Here is a 16795-nt window from a genome sequence, read left to right as displayed (position 1 = left end):
ATTAATTAATCAAATTTAATTCACGATTAATTTTGGATTATTTAAGTTAGAATTAAAAAAATAAAAAAAAATCAATTATGTCCGCCTTAGATAATACATATTAAGCATCTCTCTAAACACGTAAGATTACTATGTTTGAAAATCTAGAATGGTTTAGATGCTAGGAAAAGAAAATTGAATCATGATTACAATTAGACCCCAGACACATAGGTGATTAATAAGAGTTTCCTAAGGAAATGTCATATTAAGGAGGAGACTTATTTGAAAGGCAAATTTAATCATATACTTTTGAAATTATTCTGAATATTTTAAATATCTTTAAATATCATATTCAGGGGAGGATATTTAACAATCATCTTCAAAATCATTCTTAACACATTTTGAAAAAATAACATGTTTTGAAAAATTTTGATACTTATCAAATCATATGTTTTGAAAATTGTTTCCATTTTTGTAAATTGCTTTTAAATCAACTTTAAAAGATGTTTTTGAATAGTTTTTGAAAAAGTTTCATTCTTGCAAAACCTAGTCTTTTACAAGTTTCATTCTTGAAAAAGTTTCATTCTTGAAAAAGTTTCATCCTTGAACATTTTTGAAAAGTTTCATTCTTGCAAAACTTATTTTAAAATTTCCTTAAAACTTATTCATATTTTAAAGCATCTTACAAATATTTTCTAAGCTCAAAATTCTTGTCCAAAGTATTTTGAAAAGTTGATAGATCTTGAAAATTATTTTGAAAGTTTCTTAACAGCTATTTAAACTTTAAAGTTAGCTGTGTAAAGGTTAACTTTCAAAACCTAGTATAAATCTTCAAAAGCTTTCCTTTAAAAAAATTTTTTGGTTAAAAAATTACAAGTGTTTTGCAAACTTCGTTTTTCGATTAGTTTAAACAAGTTTTCTTTAAACTCCCCCAATAATTCTGAAATTTTTCTTGTTATTGCCAAAATTTCACTACTTTCCCTCGTTACTTTACTAAGCATTGTTTTACTTATTTACTCGTGTTTTTTTTATGAATGTCAAAGGGGGAGGGTTAGGGGTTAAGTTAACAAACAAAAGACAAAAATGATTGTTAATGAAAATCAGAATAACTCAACTCTAAAAATGATTGTCTTCTTAATTTGCATATTTTTTCCTAACTTAACGCAGGTTGTTATTGCATCAAAAAGGGAAGATTGTTGGTGTCGTTTGCACTAACGGTCTAACTCAGGTTTTGATGAATGACAAATAAGTTAAGTTAGGTATAATTGTGATCTAACCACTTTACCAAGTGTGCATGAGTTAACCAGATAGGTCGATGGGTCGACCGGATATCTGGTGAGAAGTCCAGATAGGTTGACGGGTCGACCAGATATCTGGCGAGAAGTCCAGCTAGGTCAATGGGCCGACCGGATAGCTGGTGCAAAGTCCAGGTCGACGGGCCAATCGGATATCTGGCGGGAAGTCCAGCTAGGTCAACGGGCCGACCGAATAGCTGGTGCAAAGTCCAGATAGGTCGACAAGCCGACCGGATATCTGACAGAAACCCAGTTGCGTCTGCAGATCAAACAACTAGCAAACTGGTAAGTAAAAGTAAGTCACTAGAGGAGAGTGACTAAGTGAGGTCTCGGTTAAAGGGATAGTAGGCGTCGGTCCAAGTTAGGTCCATCTAATATGTGACCTTGACTAGTTCCTAGTCCTGGGAGGACAGGAACTAATTACTACTGCTCATTATTATTGTTCTAATACTTTTCTTGCAGGTCATTATTTGGTTTATTGGACTAACGTTGTTTTGCAGGACAAAGGAGCAAATTCGCCTTCAAGCAGTTGAAGGCGCCTTCGTACCGTTCATAGAAGGCGCCTTCTGTGGGATGAAATCTGGACATCGTCGCAGATAAGAGCCGAACTGTTCGGGATAAACTTTATCCCATTGGAGGTGTCTTCCAAAGCTATGGAAGGCGCCCTCAATGACCTATATATGGCAGTCTCGAGGAAGCTTCAAATAACAACACATATACGGGCTACTACGCATCCACTTGAGGTTCTGACTGCTTTAGGCTCCTGCTACGACTCTGCTATGAAGCTGCTGCTGACGACTGCTCCGAGGACTTCTGATTGCGGTCGGTAGACCAACATCGACACACGAACAAGCTACTTCATTCCCTAAGTGTCGTTAACATAGTACAGTCTGTTGCACTTCTCCGATCTTCTTTGTACTCAATTCTCTCTTCCGGAGGTACCGGAAGAGGTTTTAGTGGATTACCCATCGATAAGTCTGCAGGACCTGGATTTTGGAGTAAAAGTCGCCGAAGGCTCCGAACCAAGTAAAACCGCCTATGTTTTCTTGTGTTATTTTTTTTAATTTCCGCTGTGTATACTTTGATTTCAAAATGAGAAAACGAGTTTTCAAAAACCACATGATTCCCCCCCCCCCCCCCCCCTCTCACATGCATATCGATCCAACACTTACCCCCGTGGAATTTTGATTGAACCGATCGGCCAACTCATCAAGGGGAAAAGTCGTCGCCCTAGCTCTGGCTTCCACCCAGGTCTGAACCGAGGGACCCTGACTCGACCCCTGAATCCTTATTTTATGTTGGGAGGCGCGTGACTCATCTGGATCGGAGTAACGCCACTTGTCAGTTGGCAATCTAAGAATGACCATTATATGCATGTGTGGACTGGAGCCGATTGGCTCTGAGCTGACCTTGCCCTTGGATTTTGACACCGGAGTGGAGCAGATGGTGGAGAAAGGGGTCGCAGGGCCGACCAAAGAAGGCAACAGATAAGAAATGGGTTGTATGACGATAGCACTAGACGACAACTCAAATAGGTAAGGCGTCCGGTCAGAGGATGGGAGAGTTGGTCCGCCAGTTGCTCTCTCGAGGGCGGCAGAAATAAAGCTCTCTCCCCATTTGGATGGTGGTCGCTATGTAGACACATCGGTAGAAGTTTGGGGGACAAAAGTTGCTGAGTGGGCAACAGCTTCTGTTCGGAGTCTTTTGTGGCGTTAGTGCTGAACCAAGAGCTCAGCGGAAATTATCAACATCGAAGGCACCACTACGAGCACCAAGGAAGGCCGCTCGGGAGGTAGCTCCCCAGTATTGGCAACAACGTCACTCCCTGCTACTCTGCTTGCTTCTTCTTCGCCAATCGGCGCTTCTAAGGTTCTGACCGGCAAGAGCCCATGACTCTCCAACTCGGTGGCTCCACGAGCTTCCAGCTCTCCATCAGTTAACTTAGTGGAGTCGTTGAGCAGAGTCCTAAACATCACTTTAGCTGCAAAAGTGAAGAAAAAATCGATTAGATCCAAAAACAAGGGAAGGAAAAGCTGCTCACCAAAAGTGCAAGGCAACCGAGCATGGACGGGACTCAGCCCAAACATGTACAAAACACCCTCTAGCAGCAACTTGTGTATGTGATATTTCAGGTTGGCTAGCTACGCTGCGGCTTGGAGGTAGATCGGCTCCCACTGATATCTTCCCAGTTCGGGAGAATTGGGTGGCTGCATTTACCAACCGGTCGGGAAGATAGCCCAGCCAGGAAGTTGGACATAAAAGTAATGGAACTTCCCGCCCTTGTTGGAGGAGGACATCTTACCAAAATACATGGCGCCGACCCGGGCTTGGAAGAGGAAGACGCTCGGTTCGGATTGTTTAGGGAAATAAAAATAATAAAAAATACAAGGATAAGAGGAACCCTATATAAACATAACAGTATTACCACTCCGTATAGTAGCCTAAAAGAGTTGGGTACTAGTTGATATAACAGAATGTGAAAGTATCTACAGACTTTGAAGAAAAAAGGATGGATTGGGAAACGGAGGTCAGCATAAAGTTGATCCTTAAAGAAAGTTAGGAAGCCATCAGGAGGGGTGTGGGGATGGTCGTAGGCGGAAGGAATGGAGATTTTATGGTCGAAGGGAATATGGTATGTGAGATTCATCAGATCAACCTCGCCGTCATTGAAGTCCGACGAGGTGGAGGTGTACTATAGACCGGGTAGAACTGCAGGAGGAGAAGGAGAGTGCGCTATACAGAGGAGAAGAAAGAAGATGAAGATCGAGAGTAAAGAAAAAGAAAGGTGGAACGTACTAGACACGAATCACCGGCGATGAGAAACAGAGAGCAAAGAAGCAGATGAAAGCGAAGACGAAGGCAACACAGTGCAAAGAAAAACGAAGGCCTTAAAAACCCTGTCGTCGGTTATTCAGAGTCGTCCGATCAAGGATTTAGAAAAATGAGACTTGATCTGGGCTGTCAAAATTCAAAAAATAGCTATCACATCGAATCTCAACAGTCGCCTGTCACATTGAACATTTGGCGTCAGGAAAGTATGACACGTGGCAGTCAATCACAGGAGGCATTAATGAGGAATGGAAATGATTAGCAGACGTATGATGAAACAGGATGCTCGACATGCTTTGCATTAATGGCAAAGGATTCGATCGATTTCCAAGAAATCAGGATGACGTCAGGAGCAATTAAAAGGCACTATGAGAATGGGAGGTCGTTCAGGAAAAAGATGAGAAAAAAGACAACAAACAGCTAAGTGTAGCCAACATTCGATCTGAGCGACTTCACCCTTATAGTTGCCCGATTGGGAAGAAAAGTGTTCCTTTAGGATATGTAAATAAGAGCAGTAATCGTTTAAGTCGAGCGGCGACCCAAACAGCAAAATACCCAGTCGGAAATGAGAGTTACAAGAAATAGTAAGTGTCCAGTCAGTCGGACTTGCAACCTCCTTCAACTAGACTTGAGGGGGAAGCTTGTGATACGGTGGTAATGATGAGCCCCCCAACAAGCGGGTAAAAGCAGGGAGGACAGGCTAACATGGAAGTCAAAGTCGAACGGTCAAAGTCGCGGAGTCGGATGGACCTGGGAACTGCTGACTAGGCAAGGTTGGCTGAGCAAGCCTCACAGCGGGCCTCACAGCGTCGGTCAGACGTGAAGAGCCAACCGGACCATCCGAACGGTTGTCCTCCGTAATTTGTAGATGAAGTTTGGAACTAAGTACTAATTTACCCGGCTCACCGTCCTAGCCAATCGGACCTAAGGGCCGATTAGACATAGTGCGCCTCTCCGACAACATGAAGGTCTGAGTGAAGAACAAGTCGGTAGCTGCATTCTATGCGGCTGAGCTAGCGATATCCCGGCCGAGTGGCACCAATCGGCCTACAACGGGACCTACACACTCTTTTGGAAGTTTATGCCTGAAAAGATAGAGAATATCTCGCCGACAAATCGTCCTTTAGAAGCTTTCAGCATGTCAAATCACATAGATTTGCACGTCTATTTAAAGAAAGGTGTTAAGAACACTTTATGGCATGTCCTTTCATAGGAAAACATGCTAATACTTTAAGATGCGTGAATAATGCAACAGGGACACTATAAAAGGGGTCTCCATCTACAAGCGAAGGTATGTGATGCTTCTTATTTGCACACACTATTTGCTACAGTTCACGACTACTACTTTCTTCTCTAAAATCGAGCTGATTTGAGCATCGAAGGGTCAACGTAGGGGACCCCTTCCCTAGCCCGGTACTAACGCTCCTTGTGTTGTAGGACAACACAGAATCTTCATCGAGTCAGCATTAGAGCCACATCTTCAACTCACCGCCTTCACTGATTTCAGGCAAGATCAAGTAGTATGTGGCAAAAGTAAGTTTTGGCAAGTGCCCTTGGTAAAACAGCACTGTGCCCATGGTAAAAGTGTGTTGCATAATCCAATTTCGTAAATAAAATATTCCACATTGTCACCAAGCATTGTCAGTCTCTTTCTAATCTCTTCTTAACATCCAACAATATGAAACTTCCATCAAATCCTTATATTACAGTAGTTGTCAAGGAAACTTAAAAGACAGCCCTCTACAGACATTGTTACACAATTACCAGTTTTTCTTAGGTTTCCAATGATTAACAATGGTGAAATGAACACTACAAACGAAGCATATTCATTTACACAATTACTGATGTTATAGTCACAAAAAATAAAGAAAGTGGCATATAAGCTTGAAATTTGTTTCAGAGTTAAATTACCCACGGAAATGATGACAAATGAAATGAAGGCGCTGACTACTCAAATCAGTACTATTGTCCAAAAGTTATGAAAGAATTGTTTTTTCTTAACCTGAAACCTAAGCCCTCTACAGACATTGTTACACAATTACTAGTTTTTCTTAGGTTTCCAATGATTAATAATGATGAAATGAATATTACAAACAAGTAGCATATTCATCTTCACAATTACTGATGTTATAGTCACAAAAAATAAAGAAAGCGGCATATAAGTCTAAAATTTGTTTCAGAATTAAATTACCCACGGAAATGATGACAAATGAAATGAAGACGCCAACTACTCCAAACAGTATTATCGTCAAAAAGTTATGAAAGAACTGTTTTTTCTTAACCTGAAACCTGAGCCAACATAGAAAGCCGTTCAGTCATCAATGTAAGCATATTCCACAATTTTCTTTCATCAAGTTAACCAAAGCTACAGATGAAAGTACTCACCCAGCATTGAAAATAATTGGTGGAAGAAGATATATAAAAAATAAATCTTCATCAAACCTAAGGATGTGAGAGCTCTTCCCTTTGCTTGCAAACAAGATTATAGTACCAATGATGCCGCCCTAAGTTACATAAAAGGAGTTTAAAATCTTTGATATAGTTCCATTTCCATTTACAAAGATAGGAGAAAGAAGCATATTAGACTAAGATATTCAATGTGGATCAACTGTCACATGTATGGAGGAATATATTATTCAGCAAGTTTTGTTCACCTTTTAGTTATTAGAATGCAATTATAAAAGGAAAGAAGGGCATTCTAAACAACAAAGGTAATGAACAAAAAACAACCTGATTTCCATAGGTGAGACAAACAACAAAATGTAGGTTTTATAGTTGTAAATTCCCAATTTATAAACAACATTAGCACCGATGTTTCAAAATAAAGTTCAAGTACAAGGAACTTCCTGACCCTACAATTTTGTGTCACTATTAGTAAATTATACACTGATGTCATTAAATTCTTCTTTTCAAATAAGGAAAATACAAATTGGGACTCACTAGATGTTGAGATTTCTTAAGAACCTAACAAGGACCATACAGATTTTTTCACAATATAATTGACTTGCATTTTTCACTATTGACAATATTTCTATTTGGGATTTGTAAACAAGAAAGGTAACTAATGCAAAGCATGAGTCCAAAAGACTATACCAGTTAACTATGGTTGCATCTTCACCGCCCTAGTGGTTGAGCCTAGTCATTTTTAGAGACATCAGCCTACAAAATCTAGAAAGATGATTCCTAATTTATCAAGTCTTCAAAATCCGTGTGAATATTGCCTACTAAGGAGGAGGCAGTCTCAGTCTTCATTTCTTGGTCGAGCCAATAGCGAGCTTTGATGATGCACTAGGTTGTTTGTTACTCTCATAGATAATATTCTCAGATCTTAATGGAAGAATGGTGTGAAATTTTCTCTATGTTCTCTTCCTTTTGTACTGAGATAAAAACACAGTATAAAATAATTTATGAAAACAACAATGCTAAAGAGTACAATAATAATCAAGCCTTATCCCACTATATGGAGTCAGCTATATAGATCCTTCTACGTCAATGGGCTCTATCCCCTACTATACCATCATTTATATTTAAATAAATCTTATCTTGTTTTATTATTGCTAGCTGAGTATTTTTTGGTCTTTCTTTTCCTCGTTTGATAAGCACATTTATCATAATTTTACATCACCTAACTAGATCATTGATTGGTCGACTATGTACATGGTCATACCATCTTAAACGTATCTCCCGGAGTTTTCCCTTAATAGGTGCAAGCTCGACTTTCTCTCTAATATTTTCCCTCAATGCTAAAGAGTACTTCTCTAAAAATTTAAGTCTTTCCTCTTTGCTCAAGGAATTCCATTAGTCATATTATCATACACCTCAATATGAATAATGAAAGAATAGATATTAAGTTGAAACTCCAAGAATATTATTACCAAGTTTCTATATAATTCCAGGATGATGCAGTTCTCATAACGTGTTATGTAAATTAAATCTCTTCTTCTGTTTTTCATGATGAAGTTCACTTTTCTATTCTTTCTCCTTGCAATGTCACATGGAGTCCACCACCAAGTGTATCGATGCACTTGGTTTATTTATATTTTGTCTCCCGACAATGTCAAGTTGTCATCTTATTTTGTCAAAATGTGTATTCCTAGGACATCCTCAGCCAAAGAACTACCGTACTTTCCTAAATTAGATCGAGCTTTTGTAGCAACCAATATGACAATCTTTTAGTCAACTACACCTCATCTACCACATTCCGAGACAAGTAGGTGTTTTTATTCCTACTCCGTTTTCTATTCCACCATCTACTATTGCCATCGGAATTCAGCCACTACAGACATCAGTAGGATATCATGCATGATCCCAAATCCTATCTCCGACCTTGACCTTATTGTTGTGAAGAGAAGTGCGTAGAAGAGCACTACCTCAGCCCTGAGGTCCTCTTTCACATTATATAGTTTTGTTGCATTGTCACACACATACTCTTCTTTTGTCTTCAGATCAATCTAGAGACAAGAAATGGTACATATGATGGTAAAATTGTACTGTAACAATATTTAGATAATCTCCCTCCAATAATGTTTGTTGTTGGATGCAAGAGTATGTTCACTGATGAAACATCTCTTGATGGTTTAGCAGATATAGGTTCAAAGCTAGATTCGTGAAGAAAAAAAAAGGGGTATTCCCAGATATCTCTGGTAGTAAGATTGCTTTAGTTAGTCTTTTCTTCATTTTGGCAACTATATCACAATGGTCATAATATCAACCGAATATCAAGAATCCTTTTTTCCATAATTATCTTAATGGGGAAGTTTGAGAAGTGCATTTTCCTCATTAATTATGCATATAGCATTATTATTACAAATGGCAATGATTCAAATAACACAAGATTTAGAGCTTATCTCCACTAGCACTTTCATACTAAAGATTTAGATGATTTTAGGTATTTTTCAAGCCGTAGAAGTTGTTTATCAAGAGGAAACCTATATACCTCACAATGAAAACATGCATTTTATACACTTGAAAAAATTGGTGTATTAGATGCTAAATCTACAGCCATTCCTATAAATACAAACATTTCTGTAAATTCAAATGTTAGACTAATATAAAGAAAAGGGGGGAGGTGGCATCACTTGATCCACGCTTATTAGCTGGTAAGTTGAATTATATTCTGATGACTAGACTTCACATCTCATTTTCTATAGGTTTAGTTAGCCAGTTTCTTGAGTCTCCAAGTAAGGTCATTTGGGACAATTCTGAGGATTCTTTGGTATCTTAAGGCCTCTAACAGCAATGCATCACGATCAAGGACACCTATAAATTACATGGGGCAGTTATATAGTTGGGTAGATTCCCCATAGATAAATGATCTATATTTAGTTGTTGTGTACTTCTGGGAATTTGATATTTAAAAAAAATCCAGAAAGAAAAATGTAGTATCTAGATCAAATGCAGAGGTGTTGCCACATGGCCCACATATGAGATTGTTTGGCTCAAATAGCTAAAAGTACGGTCTTGATTTTGGTTCTAATGAAGATACATTGCAATAATCAGGCTAGCATGCATGTTGCCTCCAACTTAGTATTCCCATGGAAACAAATTGTCATTTTATTAGAGAGAATATGAAATTTAAGCAGTTCGCCATATTCATTCAGTTAGACATAATTGCAAACTTGTCTGCAAAAAATCGGTCATATTTTCAAAATTAAAAGAAAGTTTCAGACTCCGCTTAATCAGCAAAACCTGATCAAATGACAGACTAGAAACATCAGCACCTATTTGGGATCAATATATCTCCGTTGCGCAATGTGCAAAGGATATTAACGACCAAGCCCTAGCTCGGGAATCGGAACTCACGATTACGATGGCGGTTAGAGACTCATTGATCCACCGGTTCTCTTCAAACAAGTGCCCTATGACGATGCAGAGGCAGAGCACGGAGACGAACAACGAGATGGAGACGACGAGGCTCCGACTAGCTGTGTTGTCTAGGAAGAACCTCGCCAGGAAGAAGATATCGAGGGCCATCAGGATCGAAACTTTTAGCGCATTGCGTGCCGGAAGAGGATGCGGTGGAGGGATCAAGCATTTGAGCGGAGAAGCGGAAGGGTTTGGGGTTAGGCTTTGGCGGGCGCGGTTTTGGAGTTGGGAAACGAACGGAGGGATTGCATGGCAAGCAGTGTCCGCCACGTGCTGACGTTTTCCACATAAGCAGGTGCCACGTGTTCTCAGAGGCATCACTATTCGCAACCGACAATATAGTCCGATTTATTATCTATTTAAATCTTTCGCTATAATAACTCCAAATAATTAGTGGGTGTTAATGTTACTGCATGTGATCTGAATTTAGATGATTAATAAAACAATTAAACAAAAAATTCTTAATATTTAAGTATATTTTAAATTTTATAATATTTTTTTAGATAGGAGTAAAAAGTTTGATTTTTTTTCTTAATTTCACTTTCACTATTTTAATACAAGTGAAATTATACATTTATTTATATTTGTTGTTGAGATTTATTTGATTAAGTTAAAGATTTAAAACATGAAAGAATAATAAGACATGATTTTTAATTTAGTTTAACTAATTGTTTTTGTTATAAAATAAACATTCAATATATTTTATTTTAAACATAAGGCCGTCATGTCGCCTCCGGCATCACCCCCGTAGCCTACTCCCCTTACACCAGCAAAAGCTTTGAGTCGTCATTTCTTTTGTCGTCATGCTCTCACACCGGTGCCGACACCTCTTCTTCCTCTCCATGCCGATGTTGTCGACTCCTCCTCCCCCTTTCTCCTCTCCACGCTACCTTCAGCGACACCCCAGCGCTGTCGTCTCACGCTAGGAAAAGTGCCCCACTATCGTAAATGCCGCCTTCAACGCTGCTTGCTGTCGATGCTTGTTGCCTTCTTGGCCGGATCACCCTTCTCCTCTCTTCCTCTCCCCCCGCGGTTAACACCGTCTCTACTCACCATTTTCCACGCTGATGCTACCAAGGAGCACCACCGTCGCCTCTTTCCTTCCTCCTCACGCCACTCTCACCGTTGACGCCAGCAAACCTCTCTGCCTCATTGCGGGTCAGGTCGTTGTCACGCACGCAGTCTCCCTCTCCCTTGGCACGCGGGTGTCCACAACCGTTTCTAGCGGTCGCTGCCCTCTGGACCGCTGGCAACCAAGTCTGACCTCTAGTTCCATCCTTACCGGCATTAATAGCCGCCCCTCAACTTCCTCCTCCAGGACGCCACATCATCACTTCCCATATTACCTCATCGGAGGCCATTTCCGGGCCATTCACATTGTCGCATGCTTTTGATGTTGTTCGGGTCTCCGGGCCATTGATGCGATTATGCTCTGATCTGACCTATCCTCGGCCTTTAATTTGAGCTGTCATTGTATCGACCTTGAGCCGTCGTATTGTATCCCGGTCTATGTGTCGATGTCATATCCCGGCCTGCATATCGCTATTAGGTCATGGCCTACATGTCGCCTTTCGACTCCAGGTTGCGTTCGGCATCGTGTCGTCATATCTAGCCCTTCATCCGGCTTGCATTCATCTACTCTTCTGGGTCGCGACAAACTCGACCAGCACCGCGATCGGCTCACCGATCCACCAGAGAGTGCCCCAGGGTCAGGGTACGTTCTCTATTCTTATTCTATACGCATTTCATTAATCTACTATTTGTTTTGTTCCTTATATATTCGTTTAATTTGCCTCGAGCATCGGAATACTAAGGATCGGGGCAATCCGGTCGTTGACTGTAGGTAGCATTGTCTAAATGATTTCTGACAACTTGATCAAAATAGAAGGTAATTCAACATACCCCCTTCGGGCCATAATGATTCGATCAACATTCCCGCTACATTATCTCGATAGTCCATCTGATTCAGCCTACGGACAGAATCATATGTAATTTAGTTAAATATAATAACCTTTATATATATATATATATATATATATATATATATATATATATATATATATATATATATATATATATATATATATAGTTTTCTTATGTTGTGGTGCATAAGGTGTGGTGCCGTGCGGTGCTTGCCACATCAGCCGCGTGAAAATAGAAAAAAAAAAAACGCTGAGGCAACTCAAGACGCACACTCCGCGAACCCTAGCAGAAGTCGCGTTGCTCTCCCTCTCCGAAACCTGCCGCGGTCCAGCTCCTCTCCGCGAGCCGTCTCCACCTCCTCTCTGCCAGCCACCTTCCTCTCTGCGAGACGTCTCCTCTCCGCGAACCCTAGCAGAAGCGGCACCGCTCAACCGTCTCTAGCTGCAAGCTCTCCCTCTTCGAAACCTGCCGCAAGCCGTCTCCTCTCCGTGAACCACCTCCTTCCTCTCTGCCACCTTCCTCTTCGCGAGCCACATCCTTCCTGGTCGTCGAGCCGTCTCCAGCTGCAAGTTCTCCCTCTCCGCGAACCCTAGCAGAAGCGGCGTCGACGCCTCCCTCTCCTCGAACCTTAGCAGAATCGTCTATCACCTTCGTGTTTGACTCTCCGCACACTTTCCTGTTTAAATGTTTATGTTTAATTGAGAAAGCTTCTTCCTATTTAAAGTTTCTGTTCTCTATTTGTGACAAATATGTTTCATGCCTATCCAAATGGGTGCAATCTTGATACTCAGATCACTTTTACAATTGAGATCTGTCTTAGATTCTGATAGTGTAGCAGTGTCCATAAATGAATTCAATTTGGGATAAAAATACTTAAGTTTATGGCACTAAGAACTATGATACCTGAAAGAGATGAACTCATGTAATTCTCTTTTTCATTTTTGGATTATGATATCATAGAGATTGAATAAATATAATTAGATGCAAATTATATTTATTTCTTGTTTTTTTTTTCACCTTTTATAATACATGTTTATGCGGAGAGAATGATAAGTTTGCATGTTGTTTGACCTTTTATGATAAGTTTGCATATTATGTGCCTTTTTTATATTTGTTTCTTGCTTTTTTTTATCTTTTATAATACACATCAGTTTGCATGTTGTTTGATTCAAAAAATTTTAACTTTTATATCGAATTAAACAGGTCGATGTTGTTACTGGATTTCAATACTCAAATGGTAAACCCTTTGATTTGATTTTAGCTTCCTATTTGGATTTCACAATCTATATTTTAAGATTGGAATTTATGTTTTAATGTTTATTTATTGTAATGTAGGGAAAAACATATGTGACTTTTGTTGGACGAAACCCCGGTGTTTATGATAGTTGGTAAGAAACTCATACTCAAGTTAACAAATATAGCGGTGCATTGCATAGATCATATCTCAGTAAAGAGGAAGCATTTAGAGCTTTTAATTCATACAAGGAGAAACAACATGACTTTATTTAGTTGAATGAATGTATTTGACGGTAGACTTTTTTATTTAGCTGGATGAATGTATTTGACAGTAAACTTTTTTATTTAATTGAATGAATGTATTTGATAAAGGTGAATTTATATTTATTTTTTGACATTATTTTTTTTAAGGTTCATTTGTGTCAAATCTGACCTTAAGCTGGCCTAATTATAAGTATATTGGTATAACAGAATTTAGAGTCAAAATAACTCTCTAAATCAGACCATGCAACTAGCAAGATGTTATCTCTCTTTTTCATTTCTACCCATTTTTGGGTTCTACAAAATATCGCAATTATTAAATGTTTCTCTTGAGACCCTTTGTTTTTTTTAATATAAATTCAGATATCTAACATTTTCGTCTCATAAAAATTTTTGATTGCTCATCGAGATAAATCAAAAACACAGAATGATACATCAAGTTATCAGGAAATTGAGTCGCATAGAGCACTCAAGTCGGCATGTCGAGTCGAGAGGTGACTCGGAATGACTAGACCGGCGCCATGTAGGAGATGATGAGTTCGGATCAAGTTAGGAGGTGCACTGATTCTGTGTGTGTTGGCCCTGCTAACAGAGTAGTAGTGCCCAGTTACACAGGCTGAACATGCTGCTGAGCTATGAACTCATCGACAGATTGAAACAAATCTAAATGCAGACTAAACAAAGCAATTACCAACGGAAGTCCAGCACATTTAGCCAACACCACACTATACTACAAGATTGTCCGAGTCGCAGTGGCAACATAACACTACAAGTCGTCGAGGCACATCACTGAAACTTACAAGAACACCAAGCTATTCGAAATCCTCTCTTGGGTCACTCCCTTGGTTGAGGAAGAGAGTGCAATCGGTTCCCATTTCACCAAAGGCGGATACGAGTTCTGGGAGAAGTTTAGCAAGCATGATCTTAAACCCAGTGGAGCAACTTCCGCGGCCTTCAGACACCATTTCCCGATCGAAAGCATGTCCAACCTCCGTGCCTTCTAGATATGCCTTGCTAGCGATAAGGATTTGATGCGATCTTTTAGCAAAGTGATCTTCTACAAATGCTTTGAAATGCTGCAATTCAAGTTGGGGTTTAACCTCAAGCCACAGGACTTATAGTGAATAGCTTGCATAACAGATTAACGATCACACGCCTATATAAATTCTGAATGTGTTTTCTCGACGGTGAACATCTAAATCCATATCCATATGTAGAAACATAAAAGATTATAAAAACCTAAACAACAATTCATGCTTCAAATAGAGTTTTTCCATACATGTTTAGAAAGACAAAAATAGAAAGGAAACATTAAATTAAGCAGCTATTCAGTTCAAAATTAAGCAGAAAAAAGAAGACAAGCAAACTCACAAGGGGGTCATGAGGATAATATGGAGGAAAGAAAATATCAAAGAAGAATAGTCCATCGTGATATAGAGTTCCAAGGGCTCCAACAATGACTGCTCTCAAAAGATCCATTCTTTCCTCATAAACCCTAACGAAGATAGTATCTACACAAGGATGCATAATGTCAAATATTAGAGGAAATATAATCAAAGATCAGAAACAGAATAAGCATTTCATAACCAAAGATAGTCTAGCCTTGTTAGTCTCGACTATTGGAGTTGGTTACATGGATCTTATCCCTCTGTTAAACTTTATAATATACGTGGACATCATAAAGAAGACCAGATGCGATAAAGAGATAATTAATTTCTTCAATTTATCGACGGCAAAAAATTCATTTAGGCCCAAGTATCACTTCAATATGGACCTCCAGAAACTCAAAATTCACAACTCCTGAAGCAGTAAACAAAAGAGAAGAAGGCGCATTCACGAACCAATAGCGCTCACAACCGCATTCCCAACAAGAATCAAACTTTAAGAGAAGTCCATGCTCACTCAAGGCCTTTAAGACGGAAAACAACATCAATTCATCAAATCAATTGGAAGAAAACAAGCTTCTGCCAGTGTAGCCAAACAACTTACGTACATCTTTCTTACACGAATTAAAATACAATTATGCCTAAAATCAAAACAAAATCAGCATCTCATTACAGCACAGTTCAAAATGTTGTAAGATTTGACACCGGCAAAAACCAAATTGAGGTAGCAACCTGATGTCTGGTTTGCTTGTATTCATGATCTCTAAAACTCCAAACCTTGTTCATCAATGCGAATCATCAATTAATATCCATTCTTGCCTAAAATGAATATTAGGAGACAAGTTGAGTGAATAATGTATGCAAGAATTAAGACTAGATACAAAGCATATTATATTTTTCATATAAAATATGCCACTAAGTGAAATAAATTCATATACGATATTGTTACATAATTCTTATTTAACACTAGACATATTTGTTAGATGCAAATATAGCAATAACACAAAGAAAACTAAACATGCATATCACAGAAACAAGGGGACCCATACAGACATGTACAAATTGGAAAAATCAATATTGTTAAACTATCAAAAACATATTAAACATGCACAGATTGGAAACTACAGCATCATGCATATCAAACAAGGGGATCCATATAGGGCAAGTTTTCTACTACTAAAACTAAACAATCAATCAAGCTATCACAGAAACACTTATTGCCTATAAGTTTGTAATGGGAATGTCAAAAACAAGAGTAATATATTTACCACTACCATCTCAATAGACAGTATGCAAGCATCGTAACATCCTAGTGCATGTTGTTAGAACCTGAAACACAATTTATTAATTTAACTTTCTCAATAAACCTCTATAATTTAACAAATTTTAATTTTGATAGTACCTGCTATAGATCCCAAATCCGGTTCATATGTGTCGTCAACACTGTTAGGATTATTATCTCCAGTTGATCTGCTAATTGACACATTGTCATATTTACAAAATGTAATAAAATAAATGTCTGTTTGCAAGTAAACTTATAATAGAAATGCAGAATGACACATACGCTTGTTGTAAATTTGGACAGTTACGCTTATCATGTGACATTCCTCGATGTCCGCATCCACAAATAAAGTCTGGAATTTGATGTTGATTTCTCTTTTGATGATTTTAATATCTTCCCACATTCCTTAATTCTTACAATAGAAGGATCAATAATACCAAAGGTCTCATCAATTGATTTTTTTCTTTGACTTCTATCACTGCATGTTTATTAATGGACATCTCTTGAATTTTGTTATAGATACAATCAAATTGTTCTTCCAAGAAGGTTGTCCTCTTATTACTCAAATATGCATCATCAACTAACACTGAAGCTTTATAGGATAACCTCGAGTGCCTCGACATCAAATATCTTTCTGAATCTGGATCATCAATGACATTTTGCTTCCCTAAAGCATATATTGCTCCAACTTTTGCATTTCGCATCCATCGTTTGAGTATATATGTATTAGGCAAATAAAA

This window comes from Zingiber officinale, chromosome 8B (assembly GCF_018446385.1).
Source record: "Zingiber officinale cultivar Zhangliang chromosome 8B, Zo_v1.1, whole genome shotgun sequence".
Classification (NCBI taxonomy): domain Eukaryota; kingdom Viridiplantae; phylum Streptophyta; class Magnoliopsida; order Zingiberales; family Zingiberaceae; genus Zingiber; species Zingiber officinale.
This window is presented reverse-complemented; position numbering follows the sequence as displayed.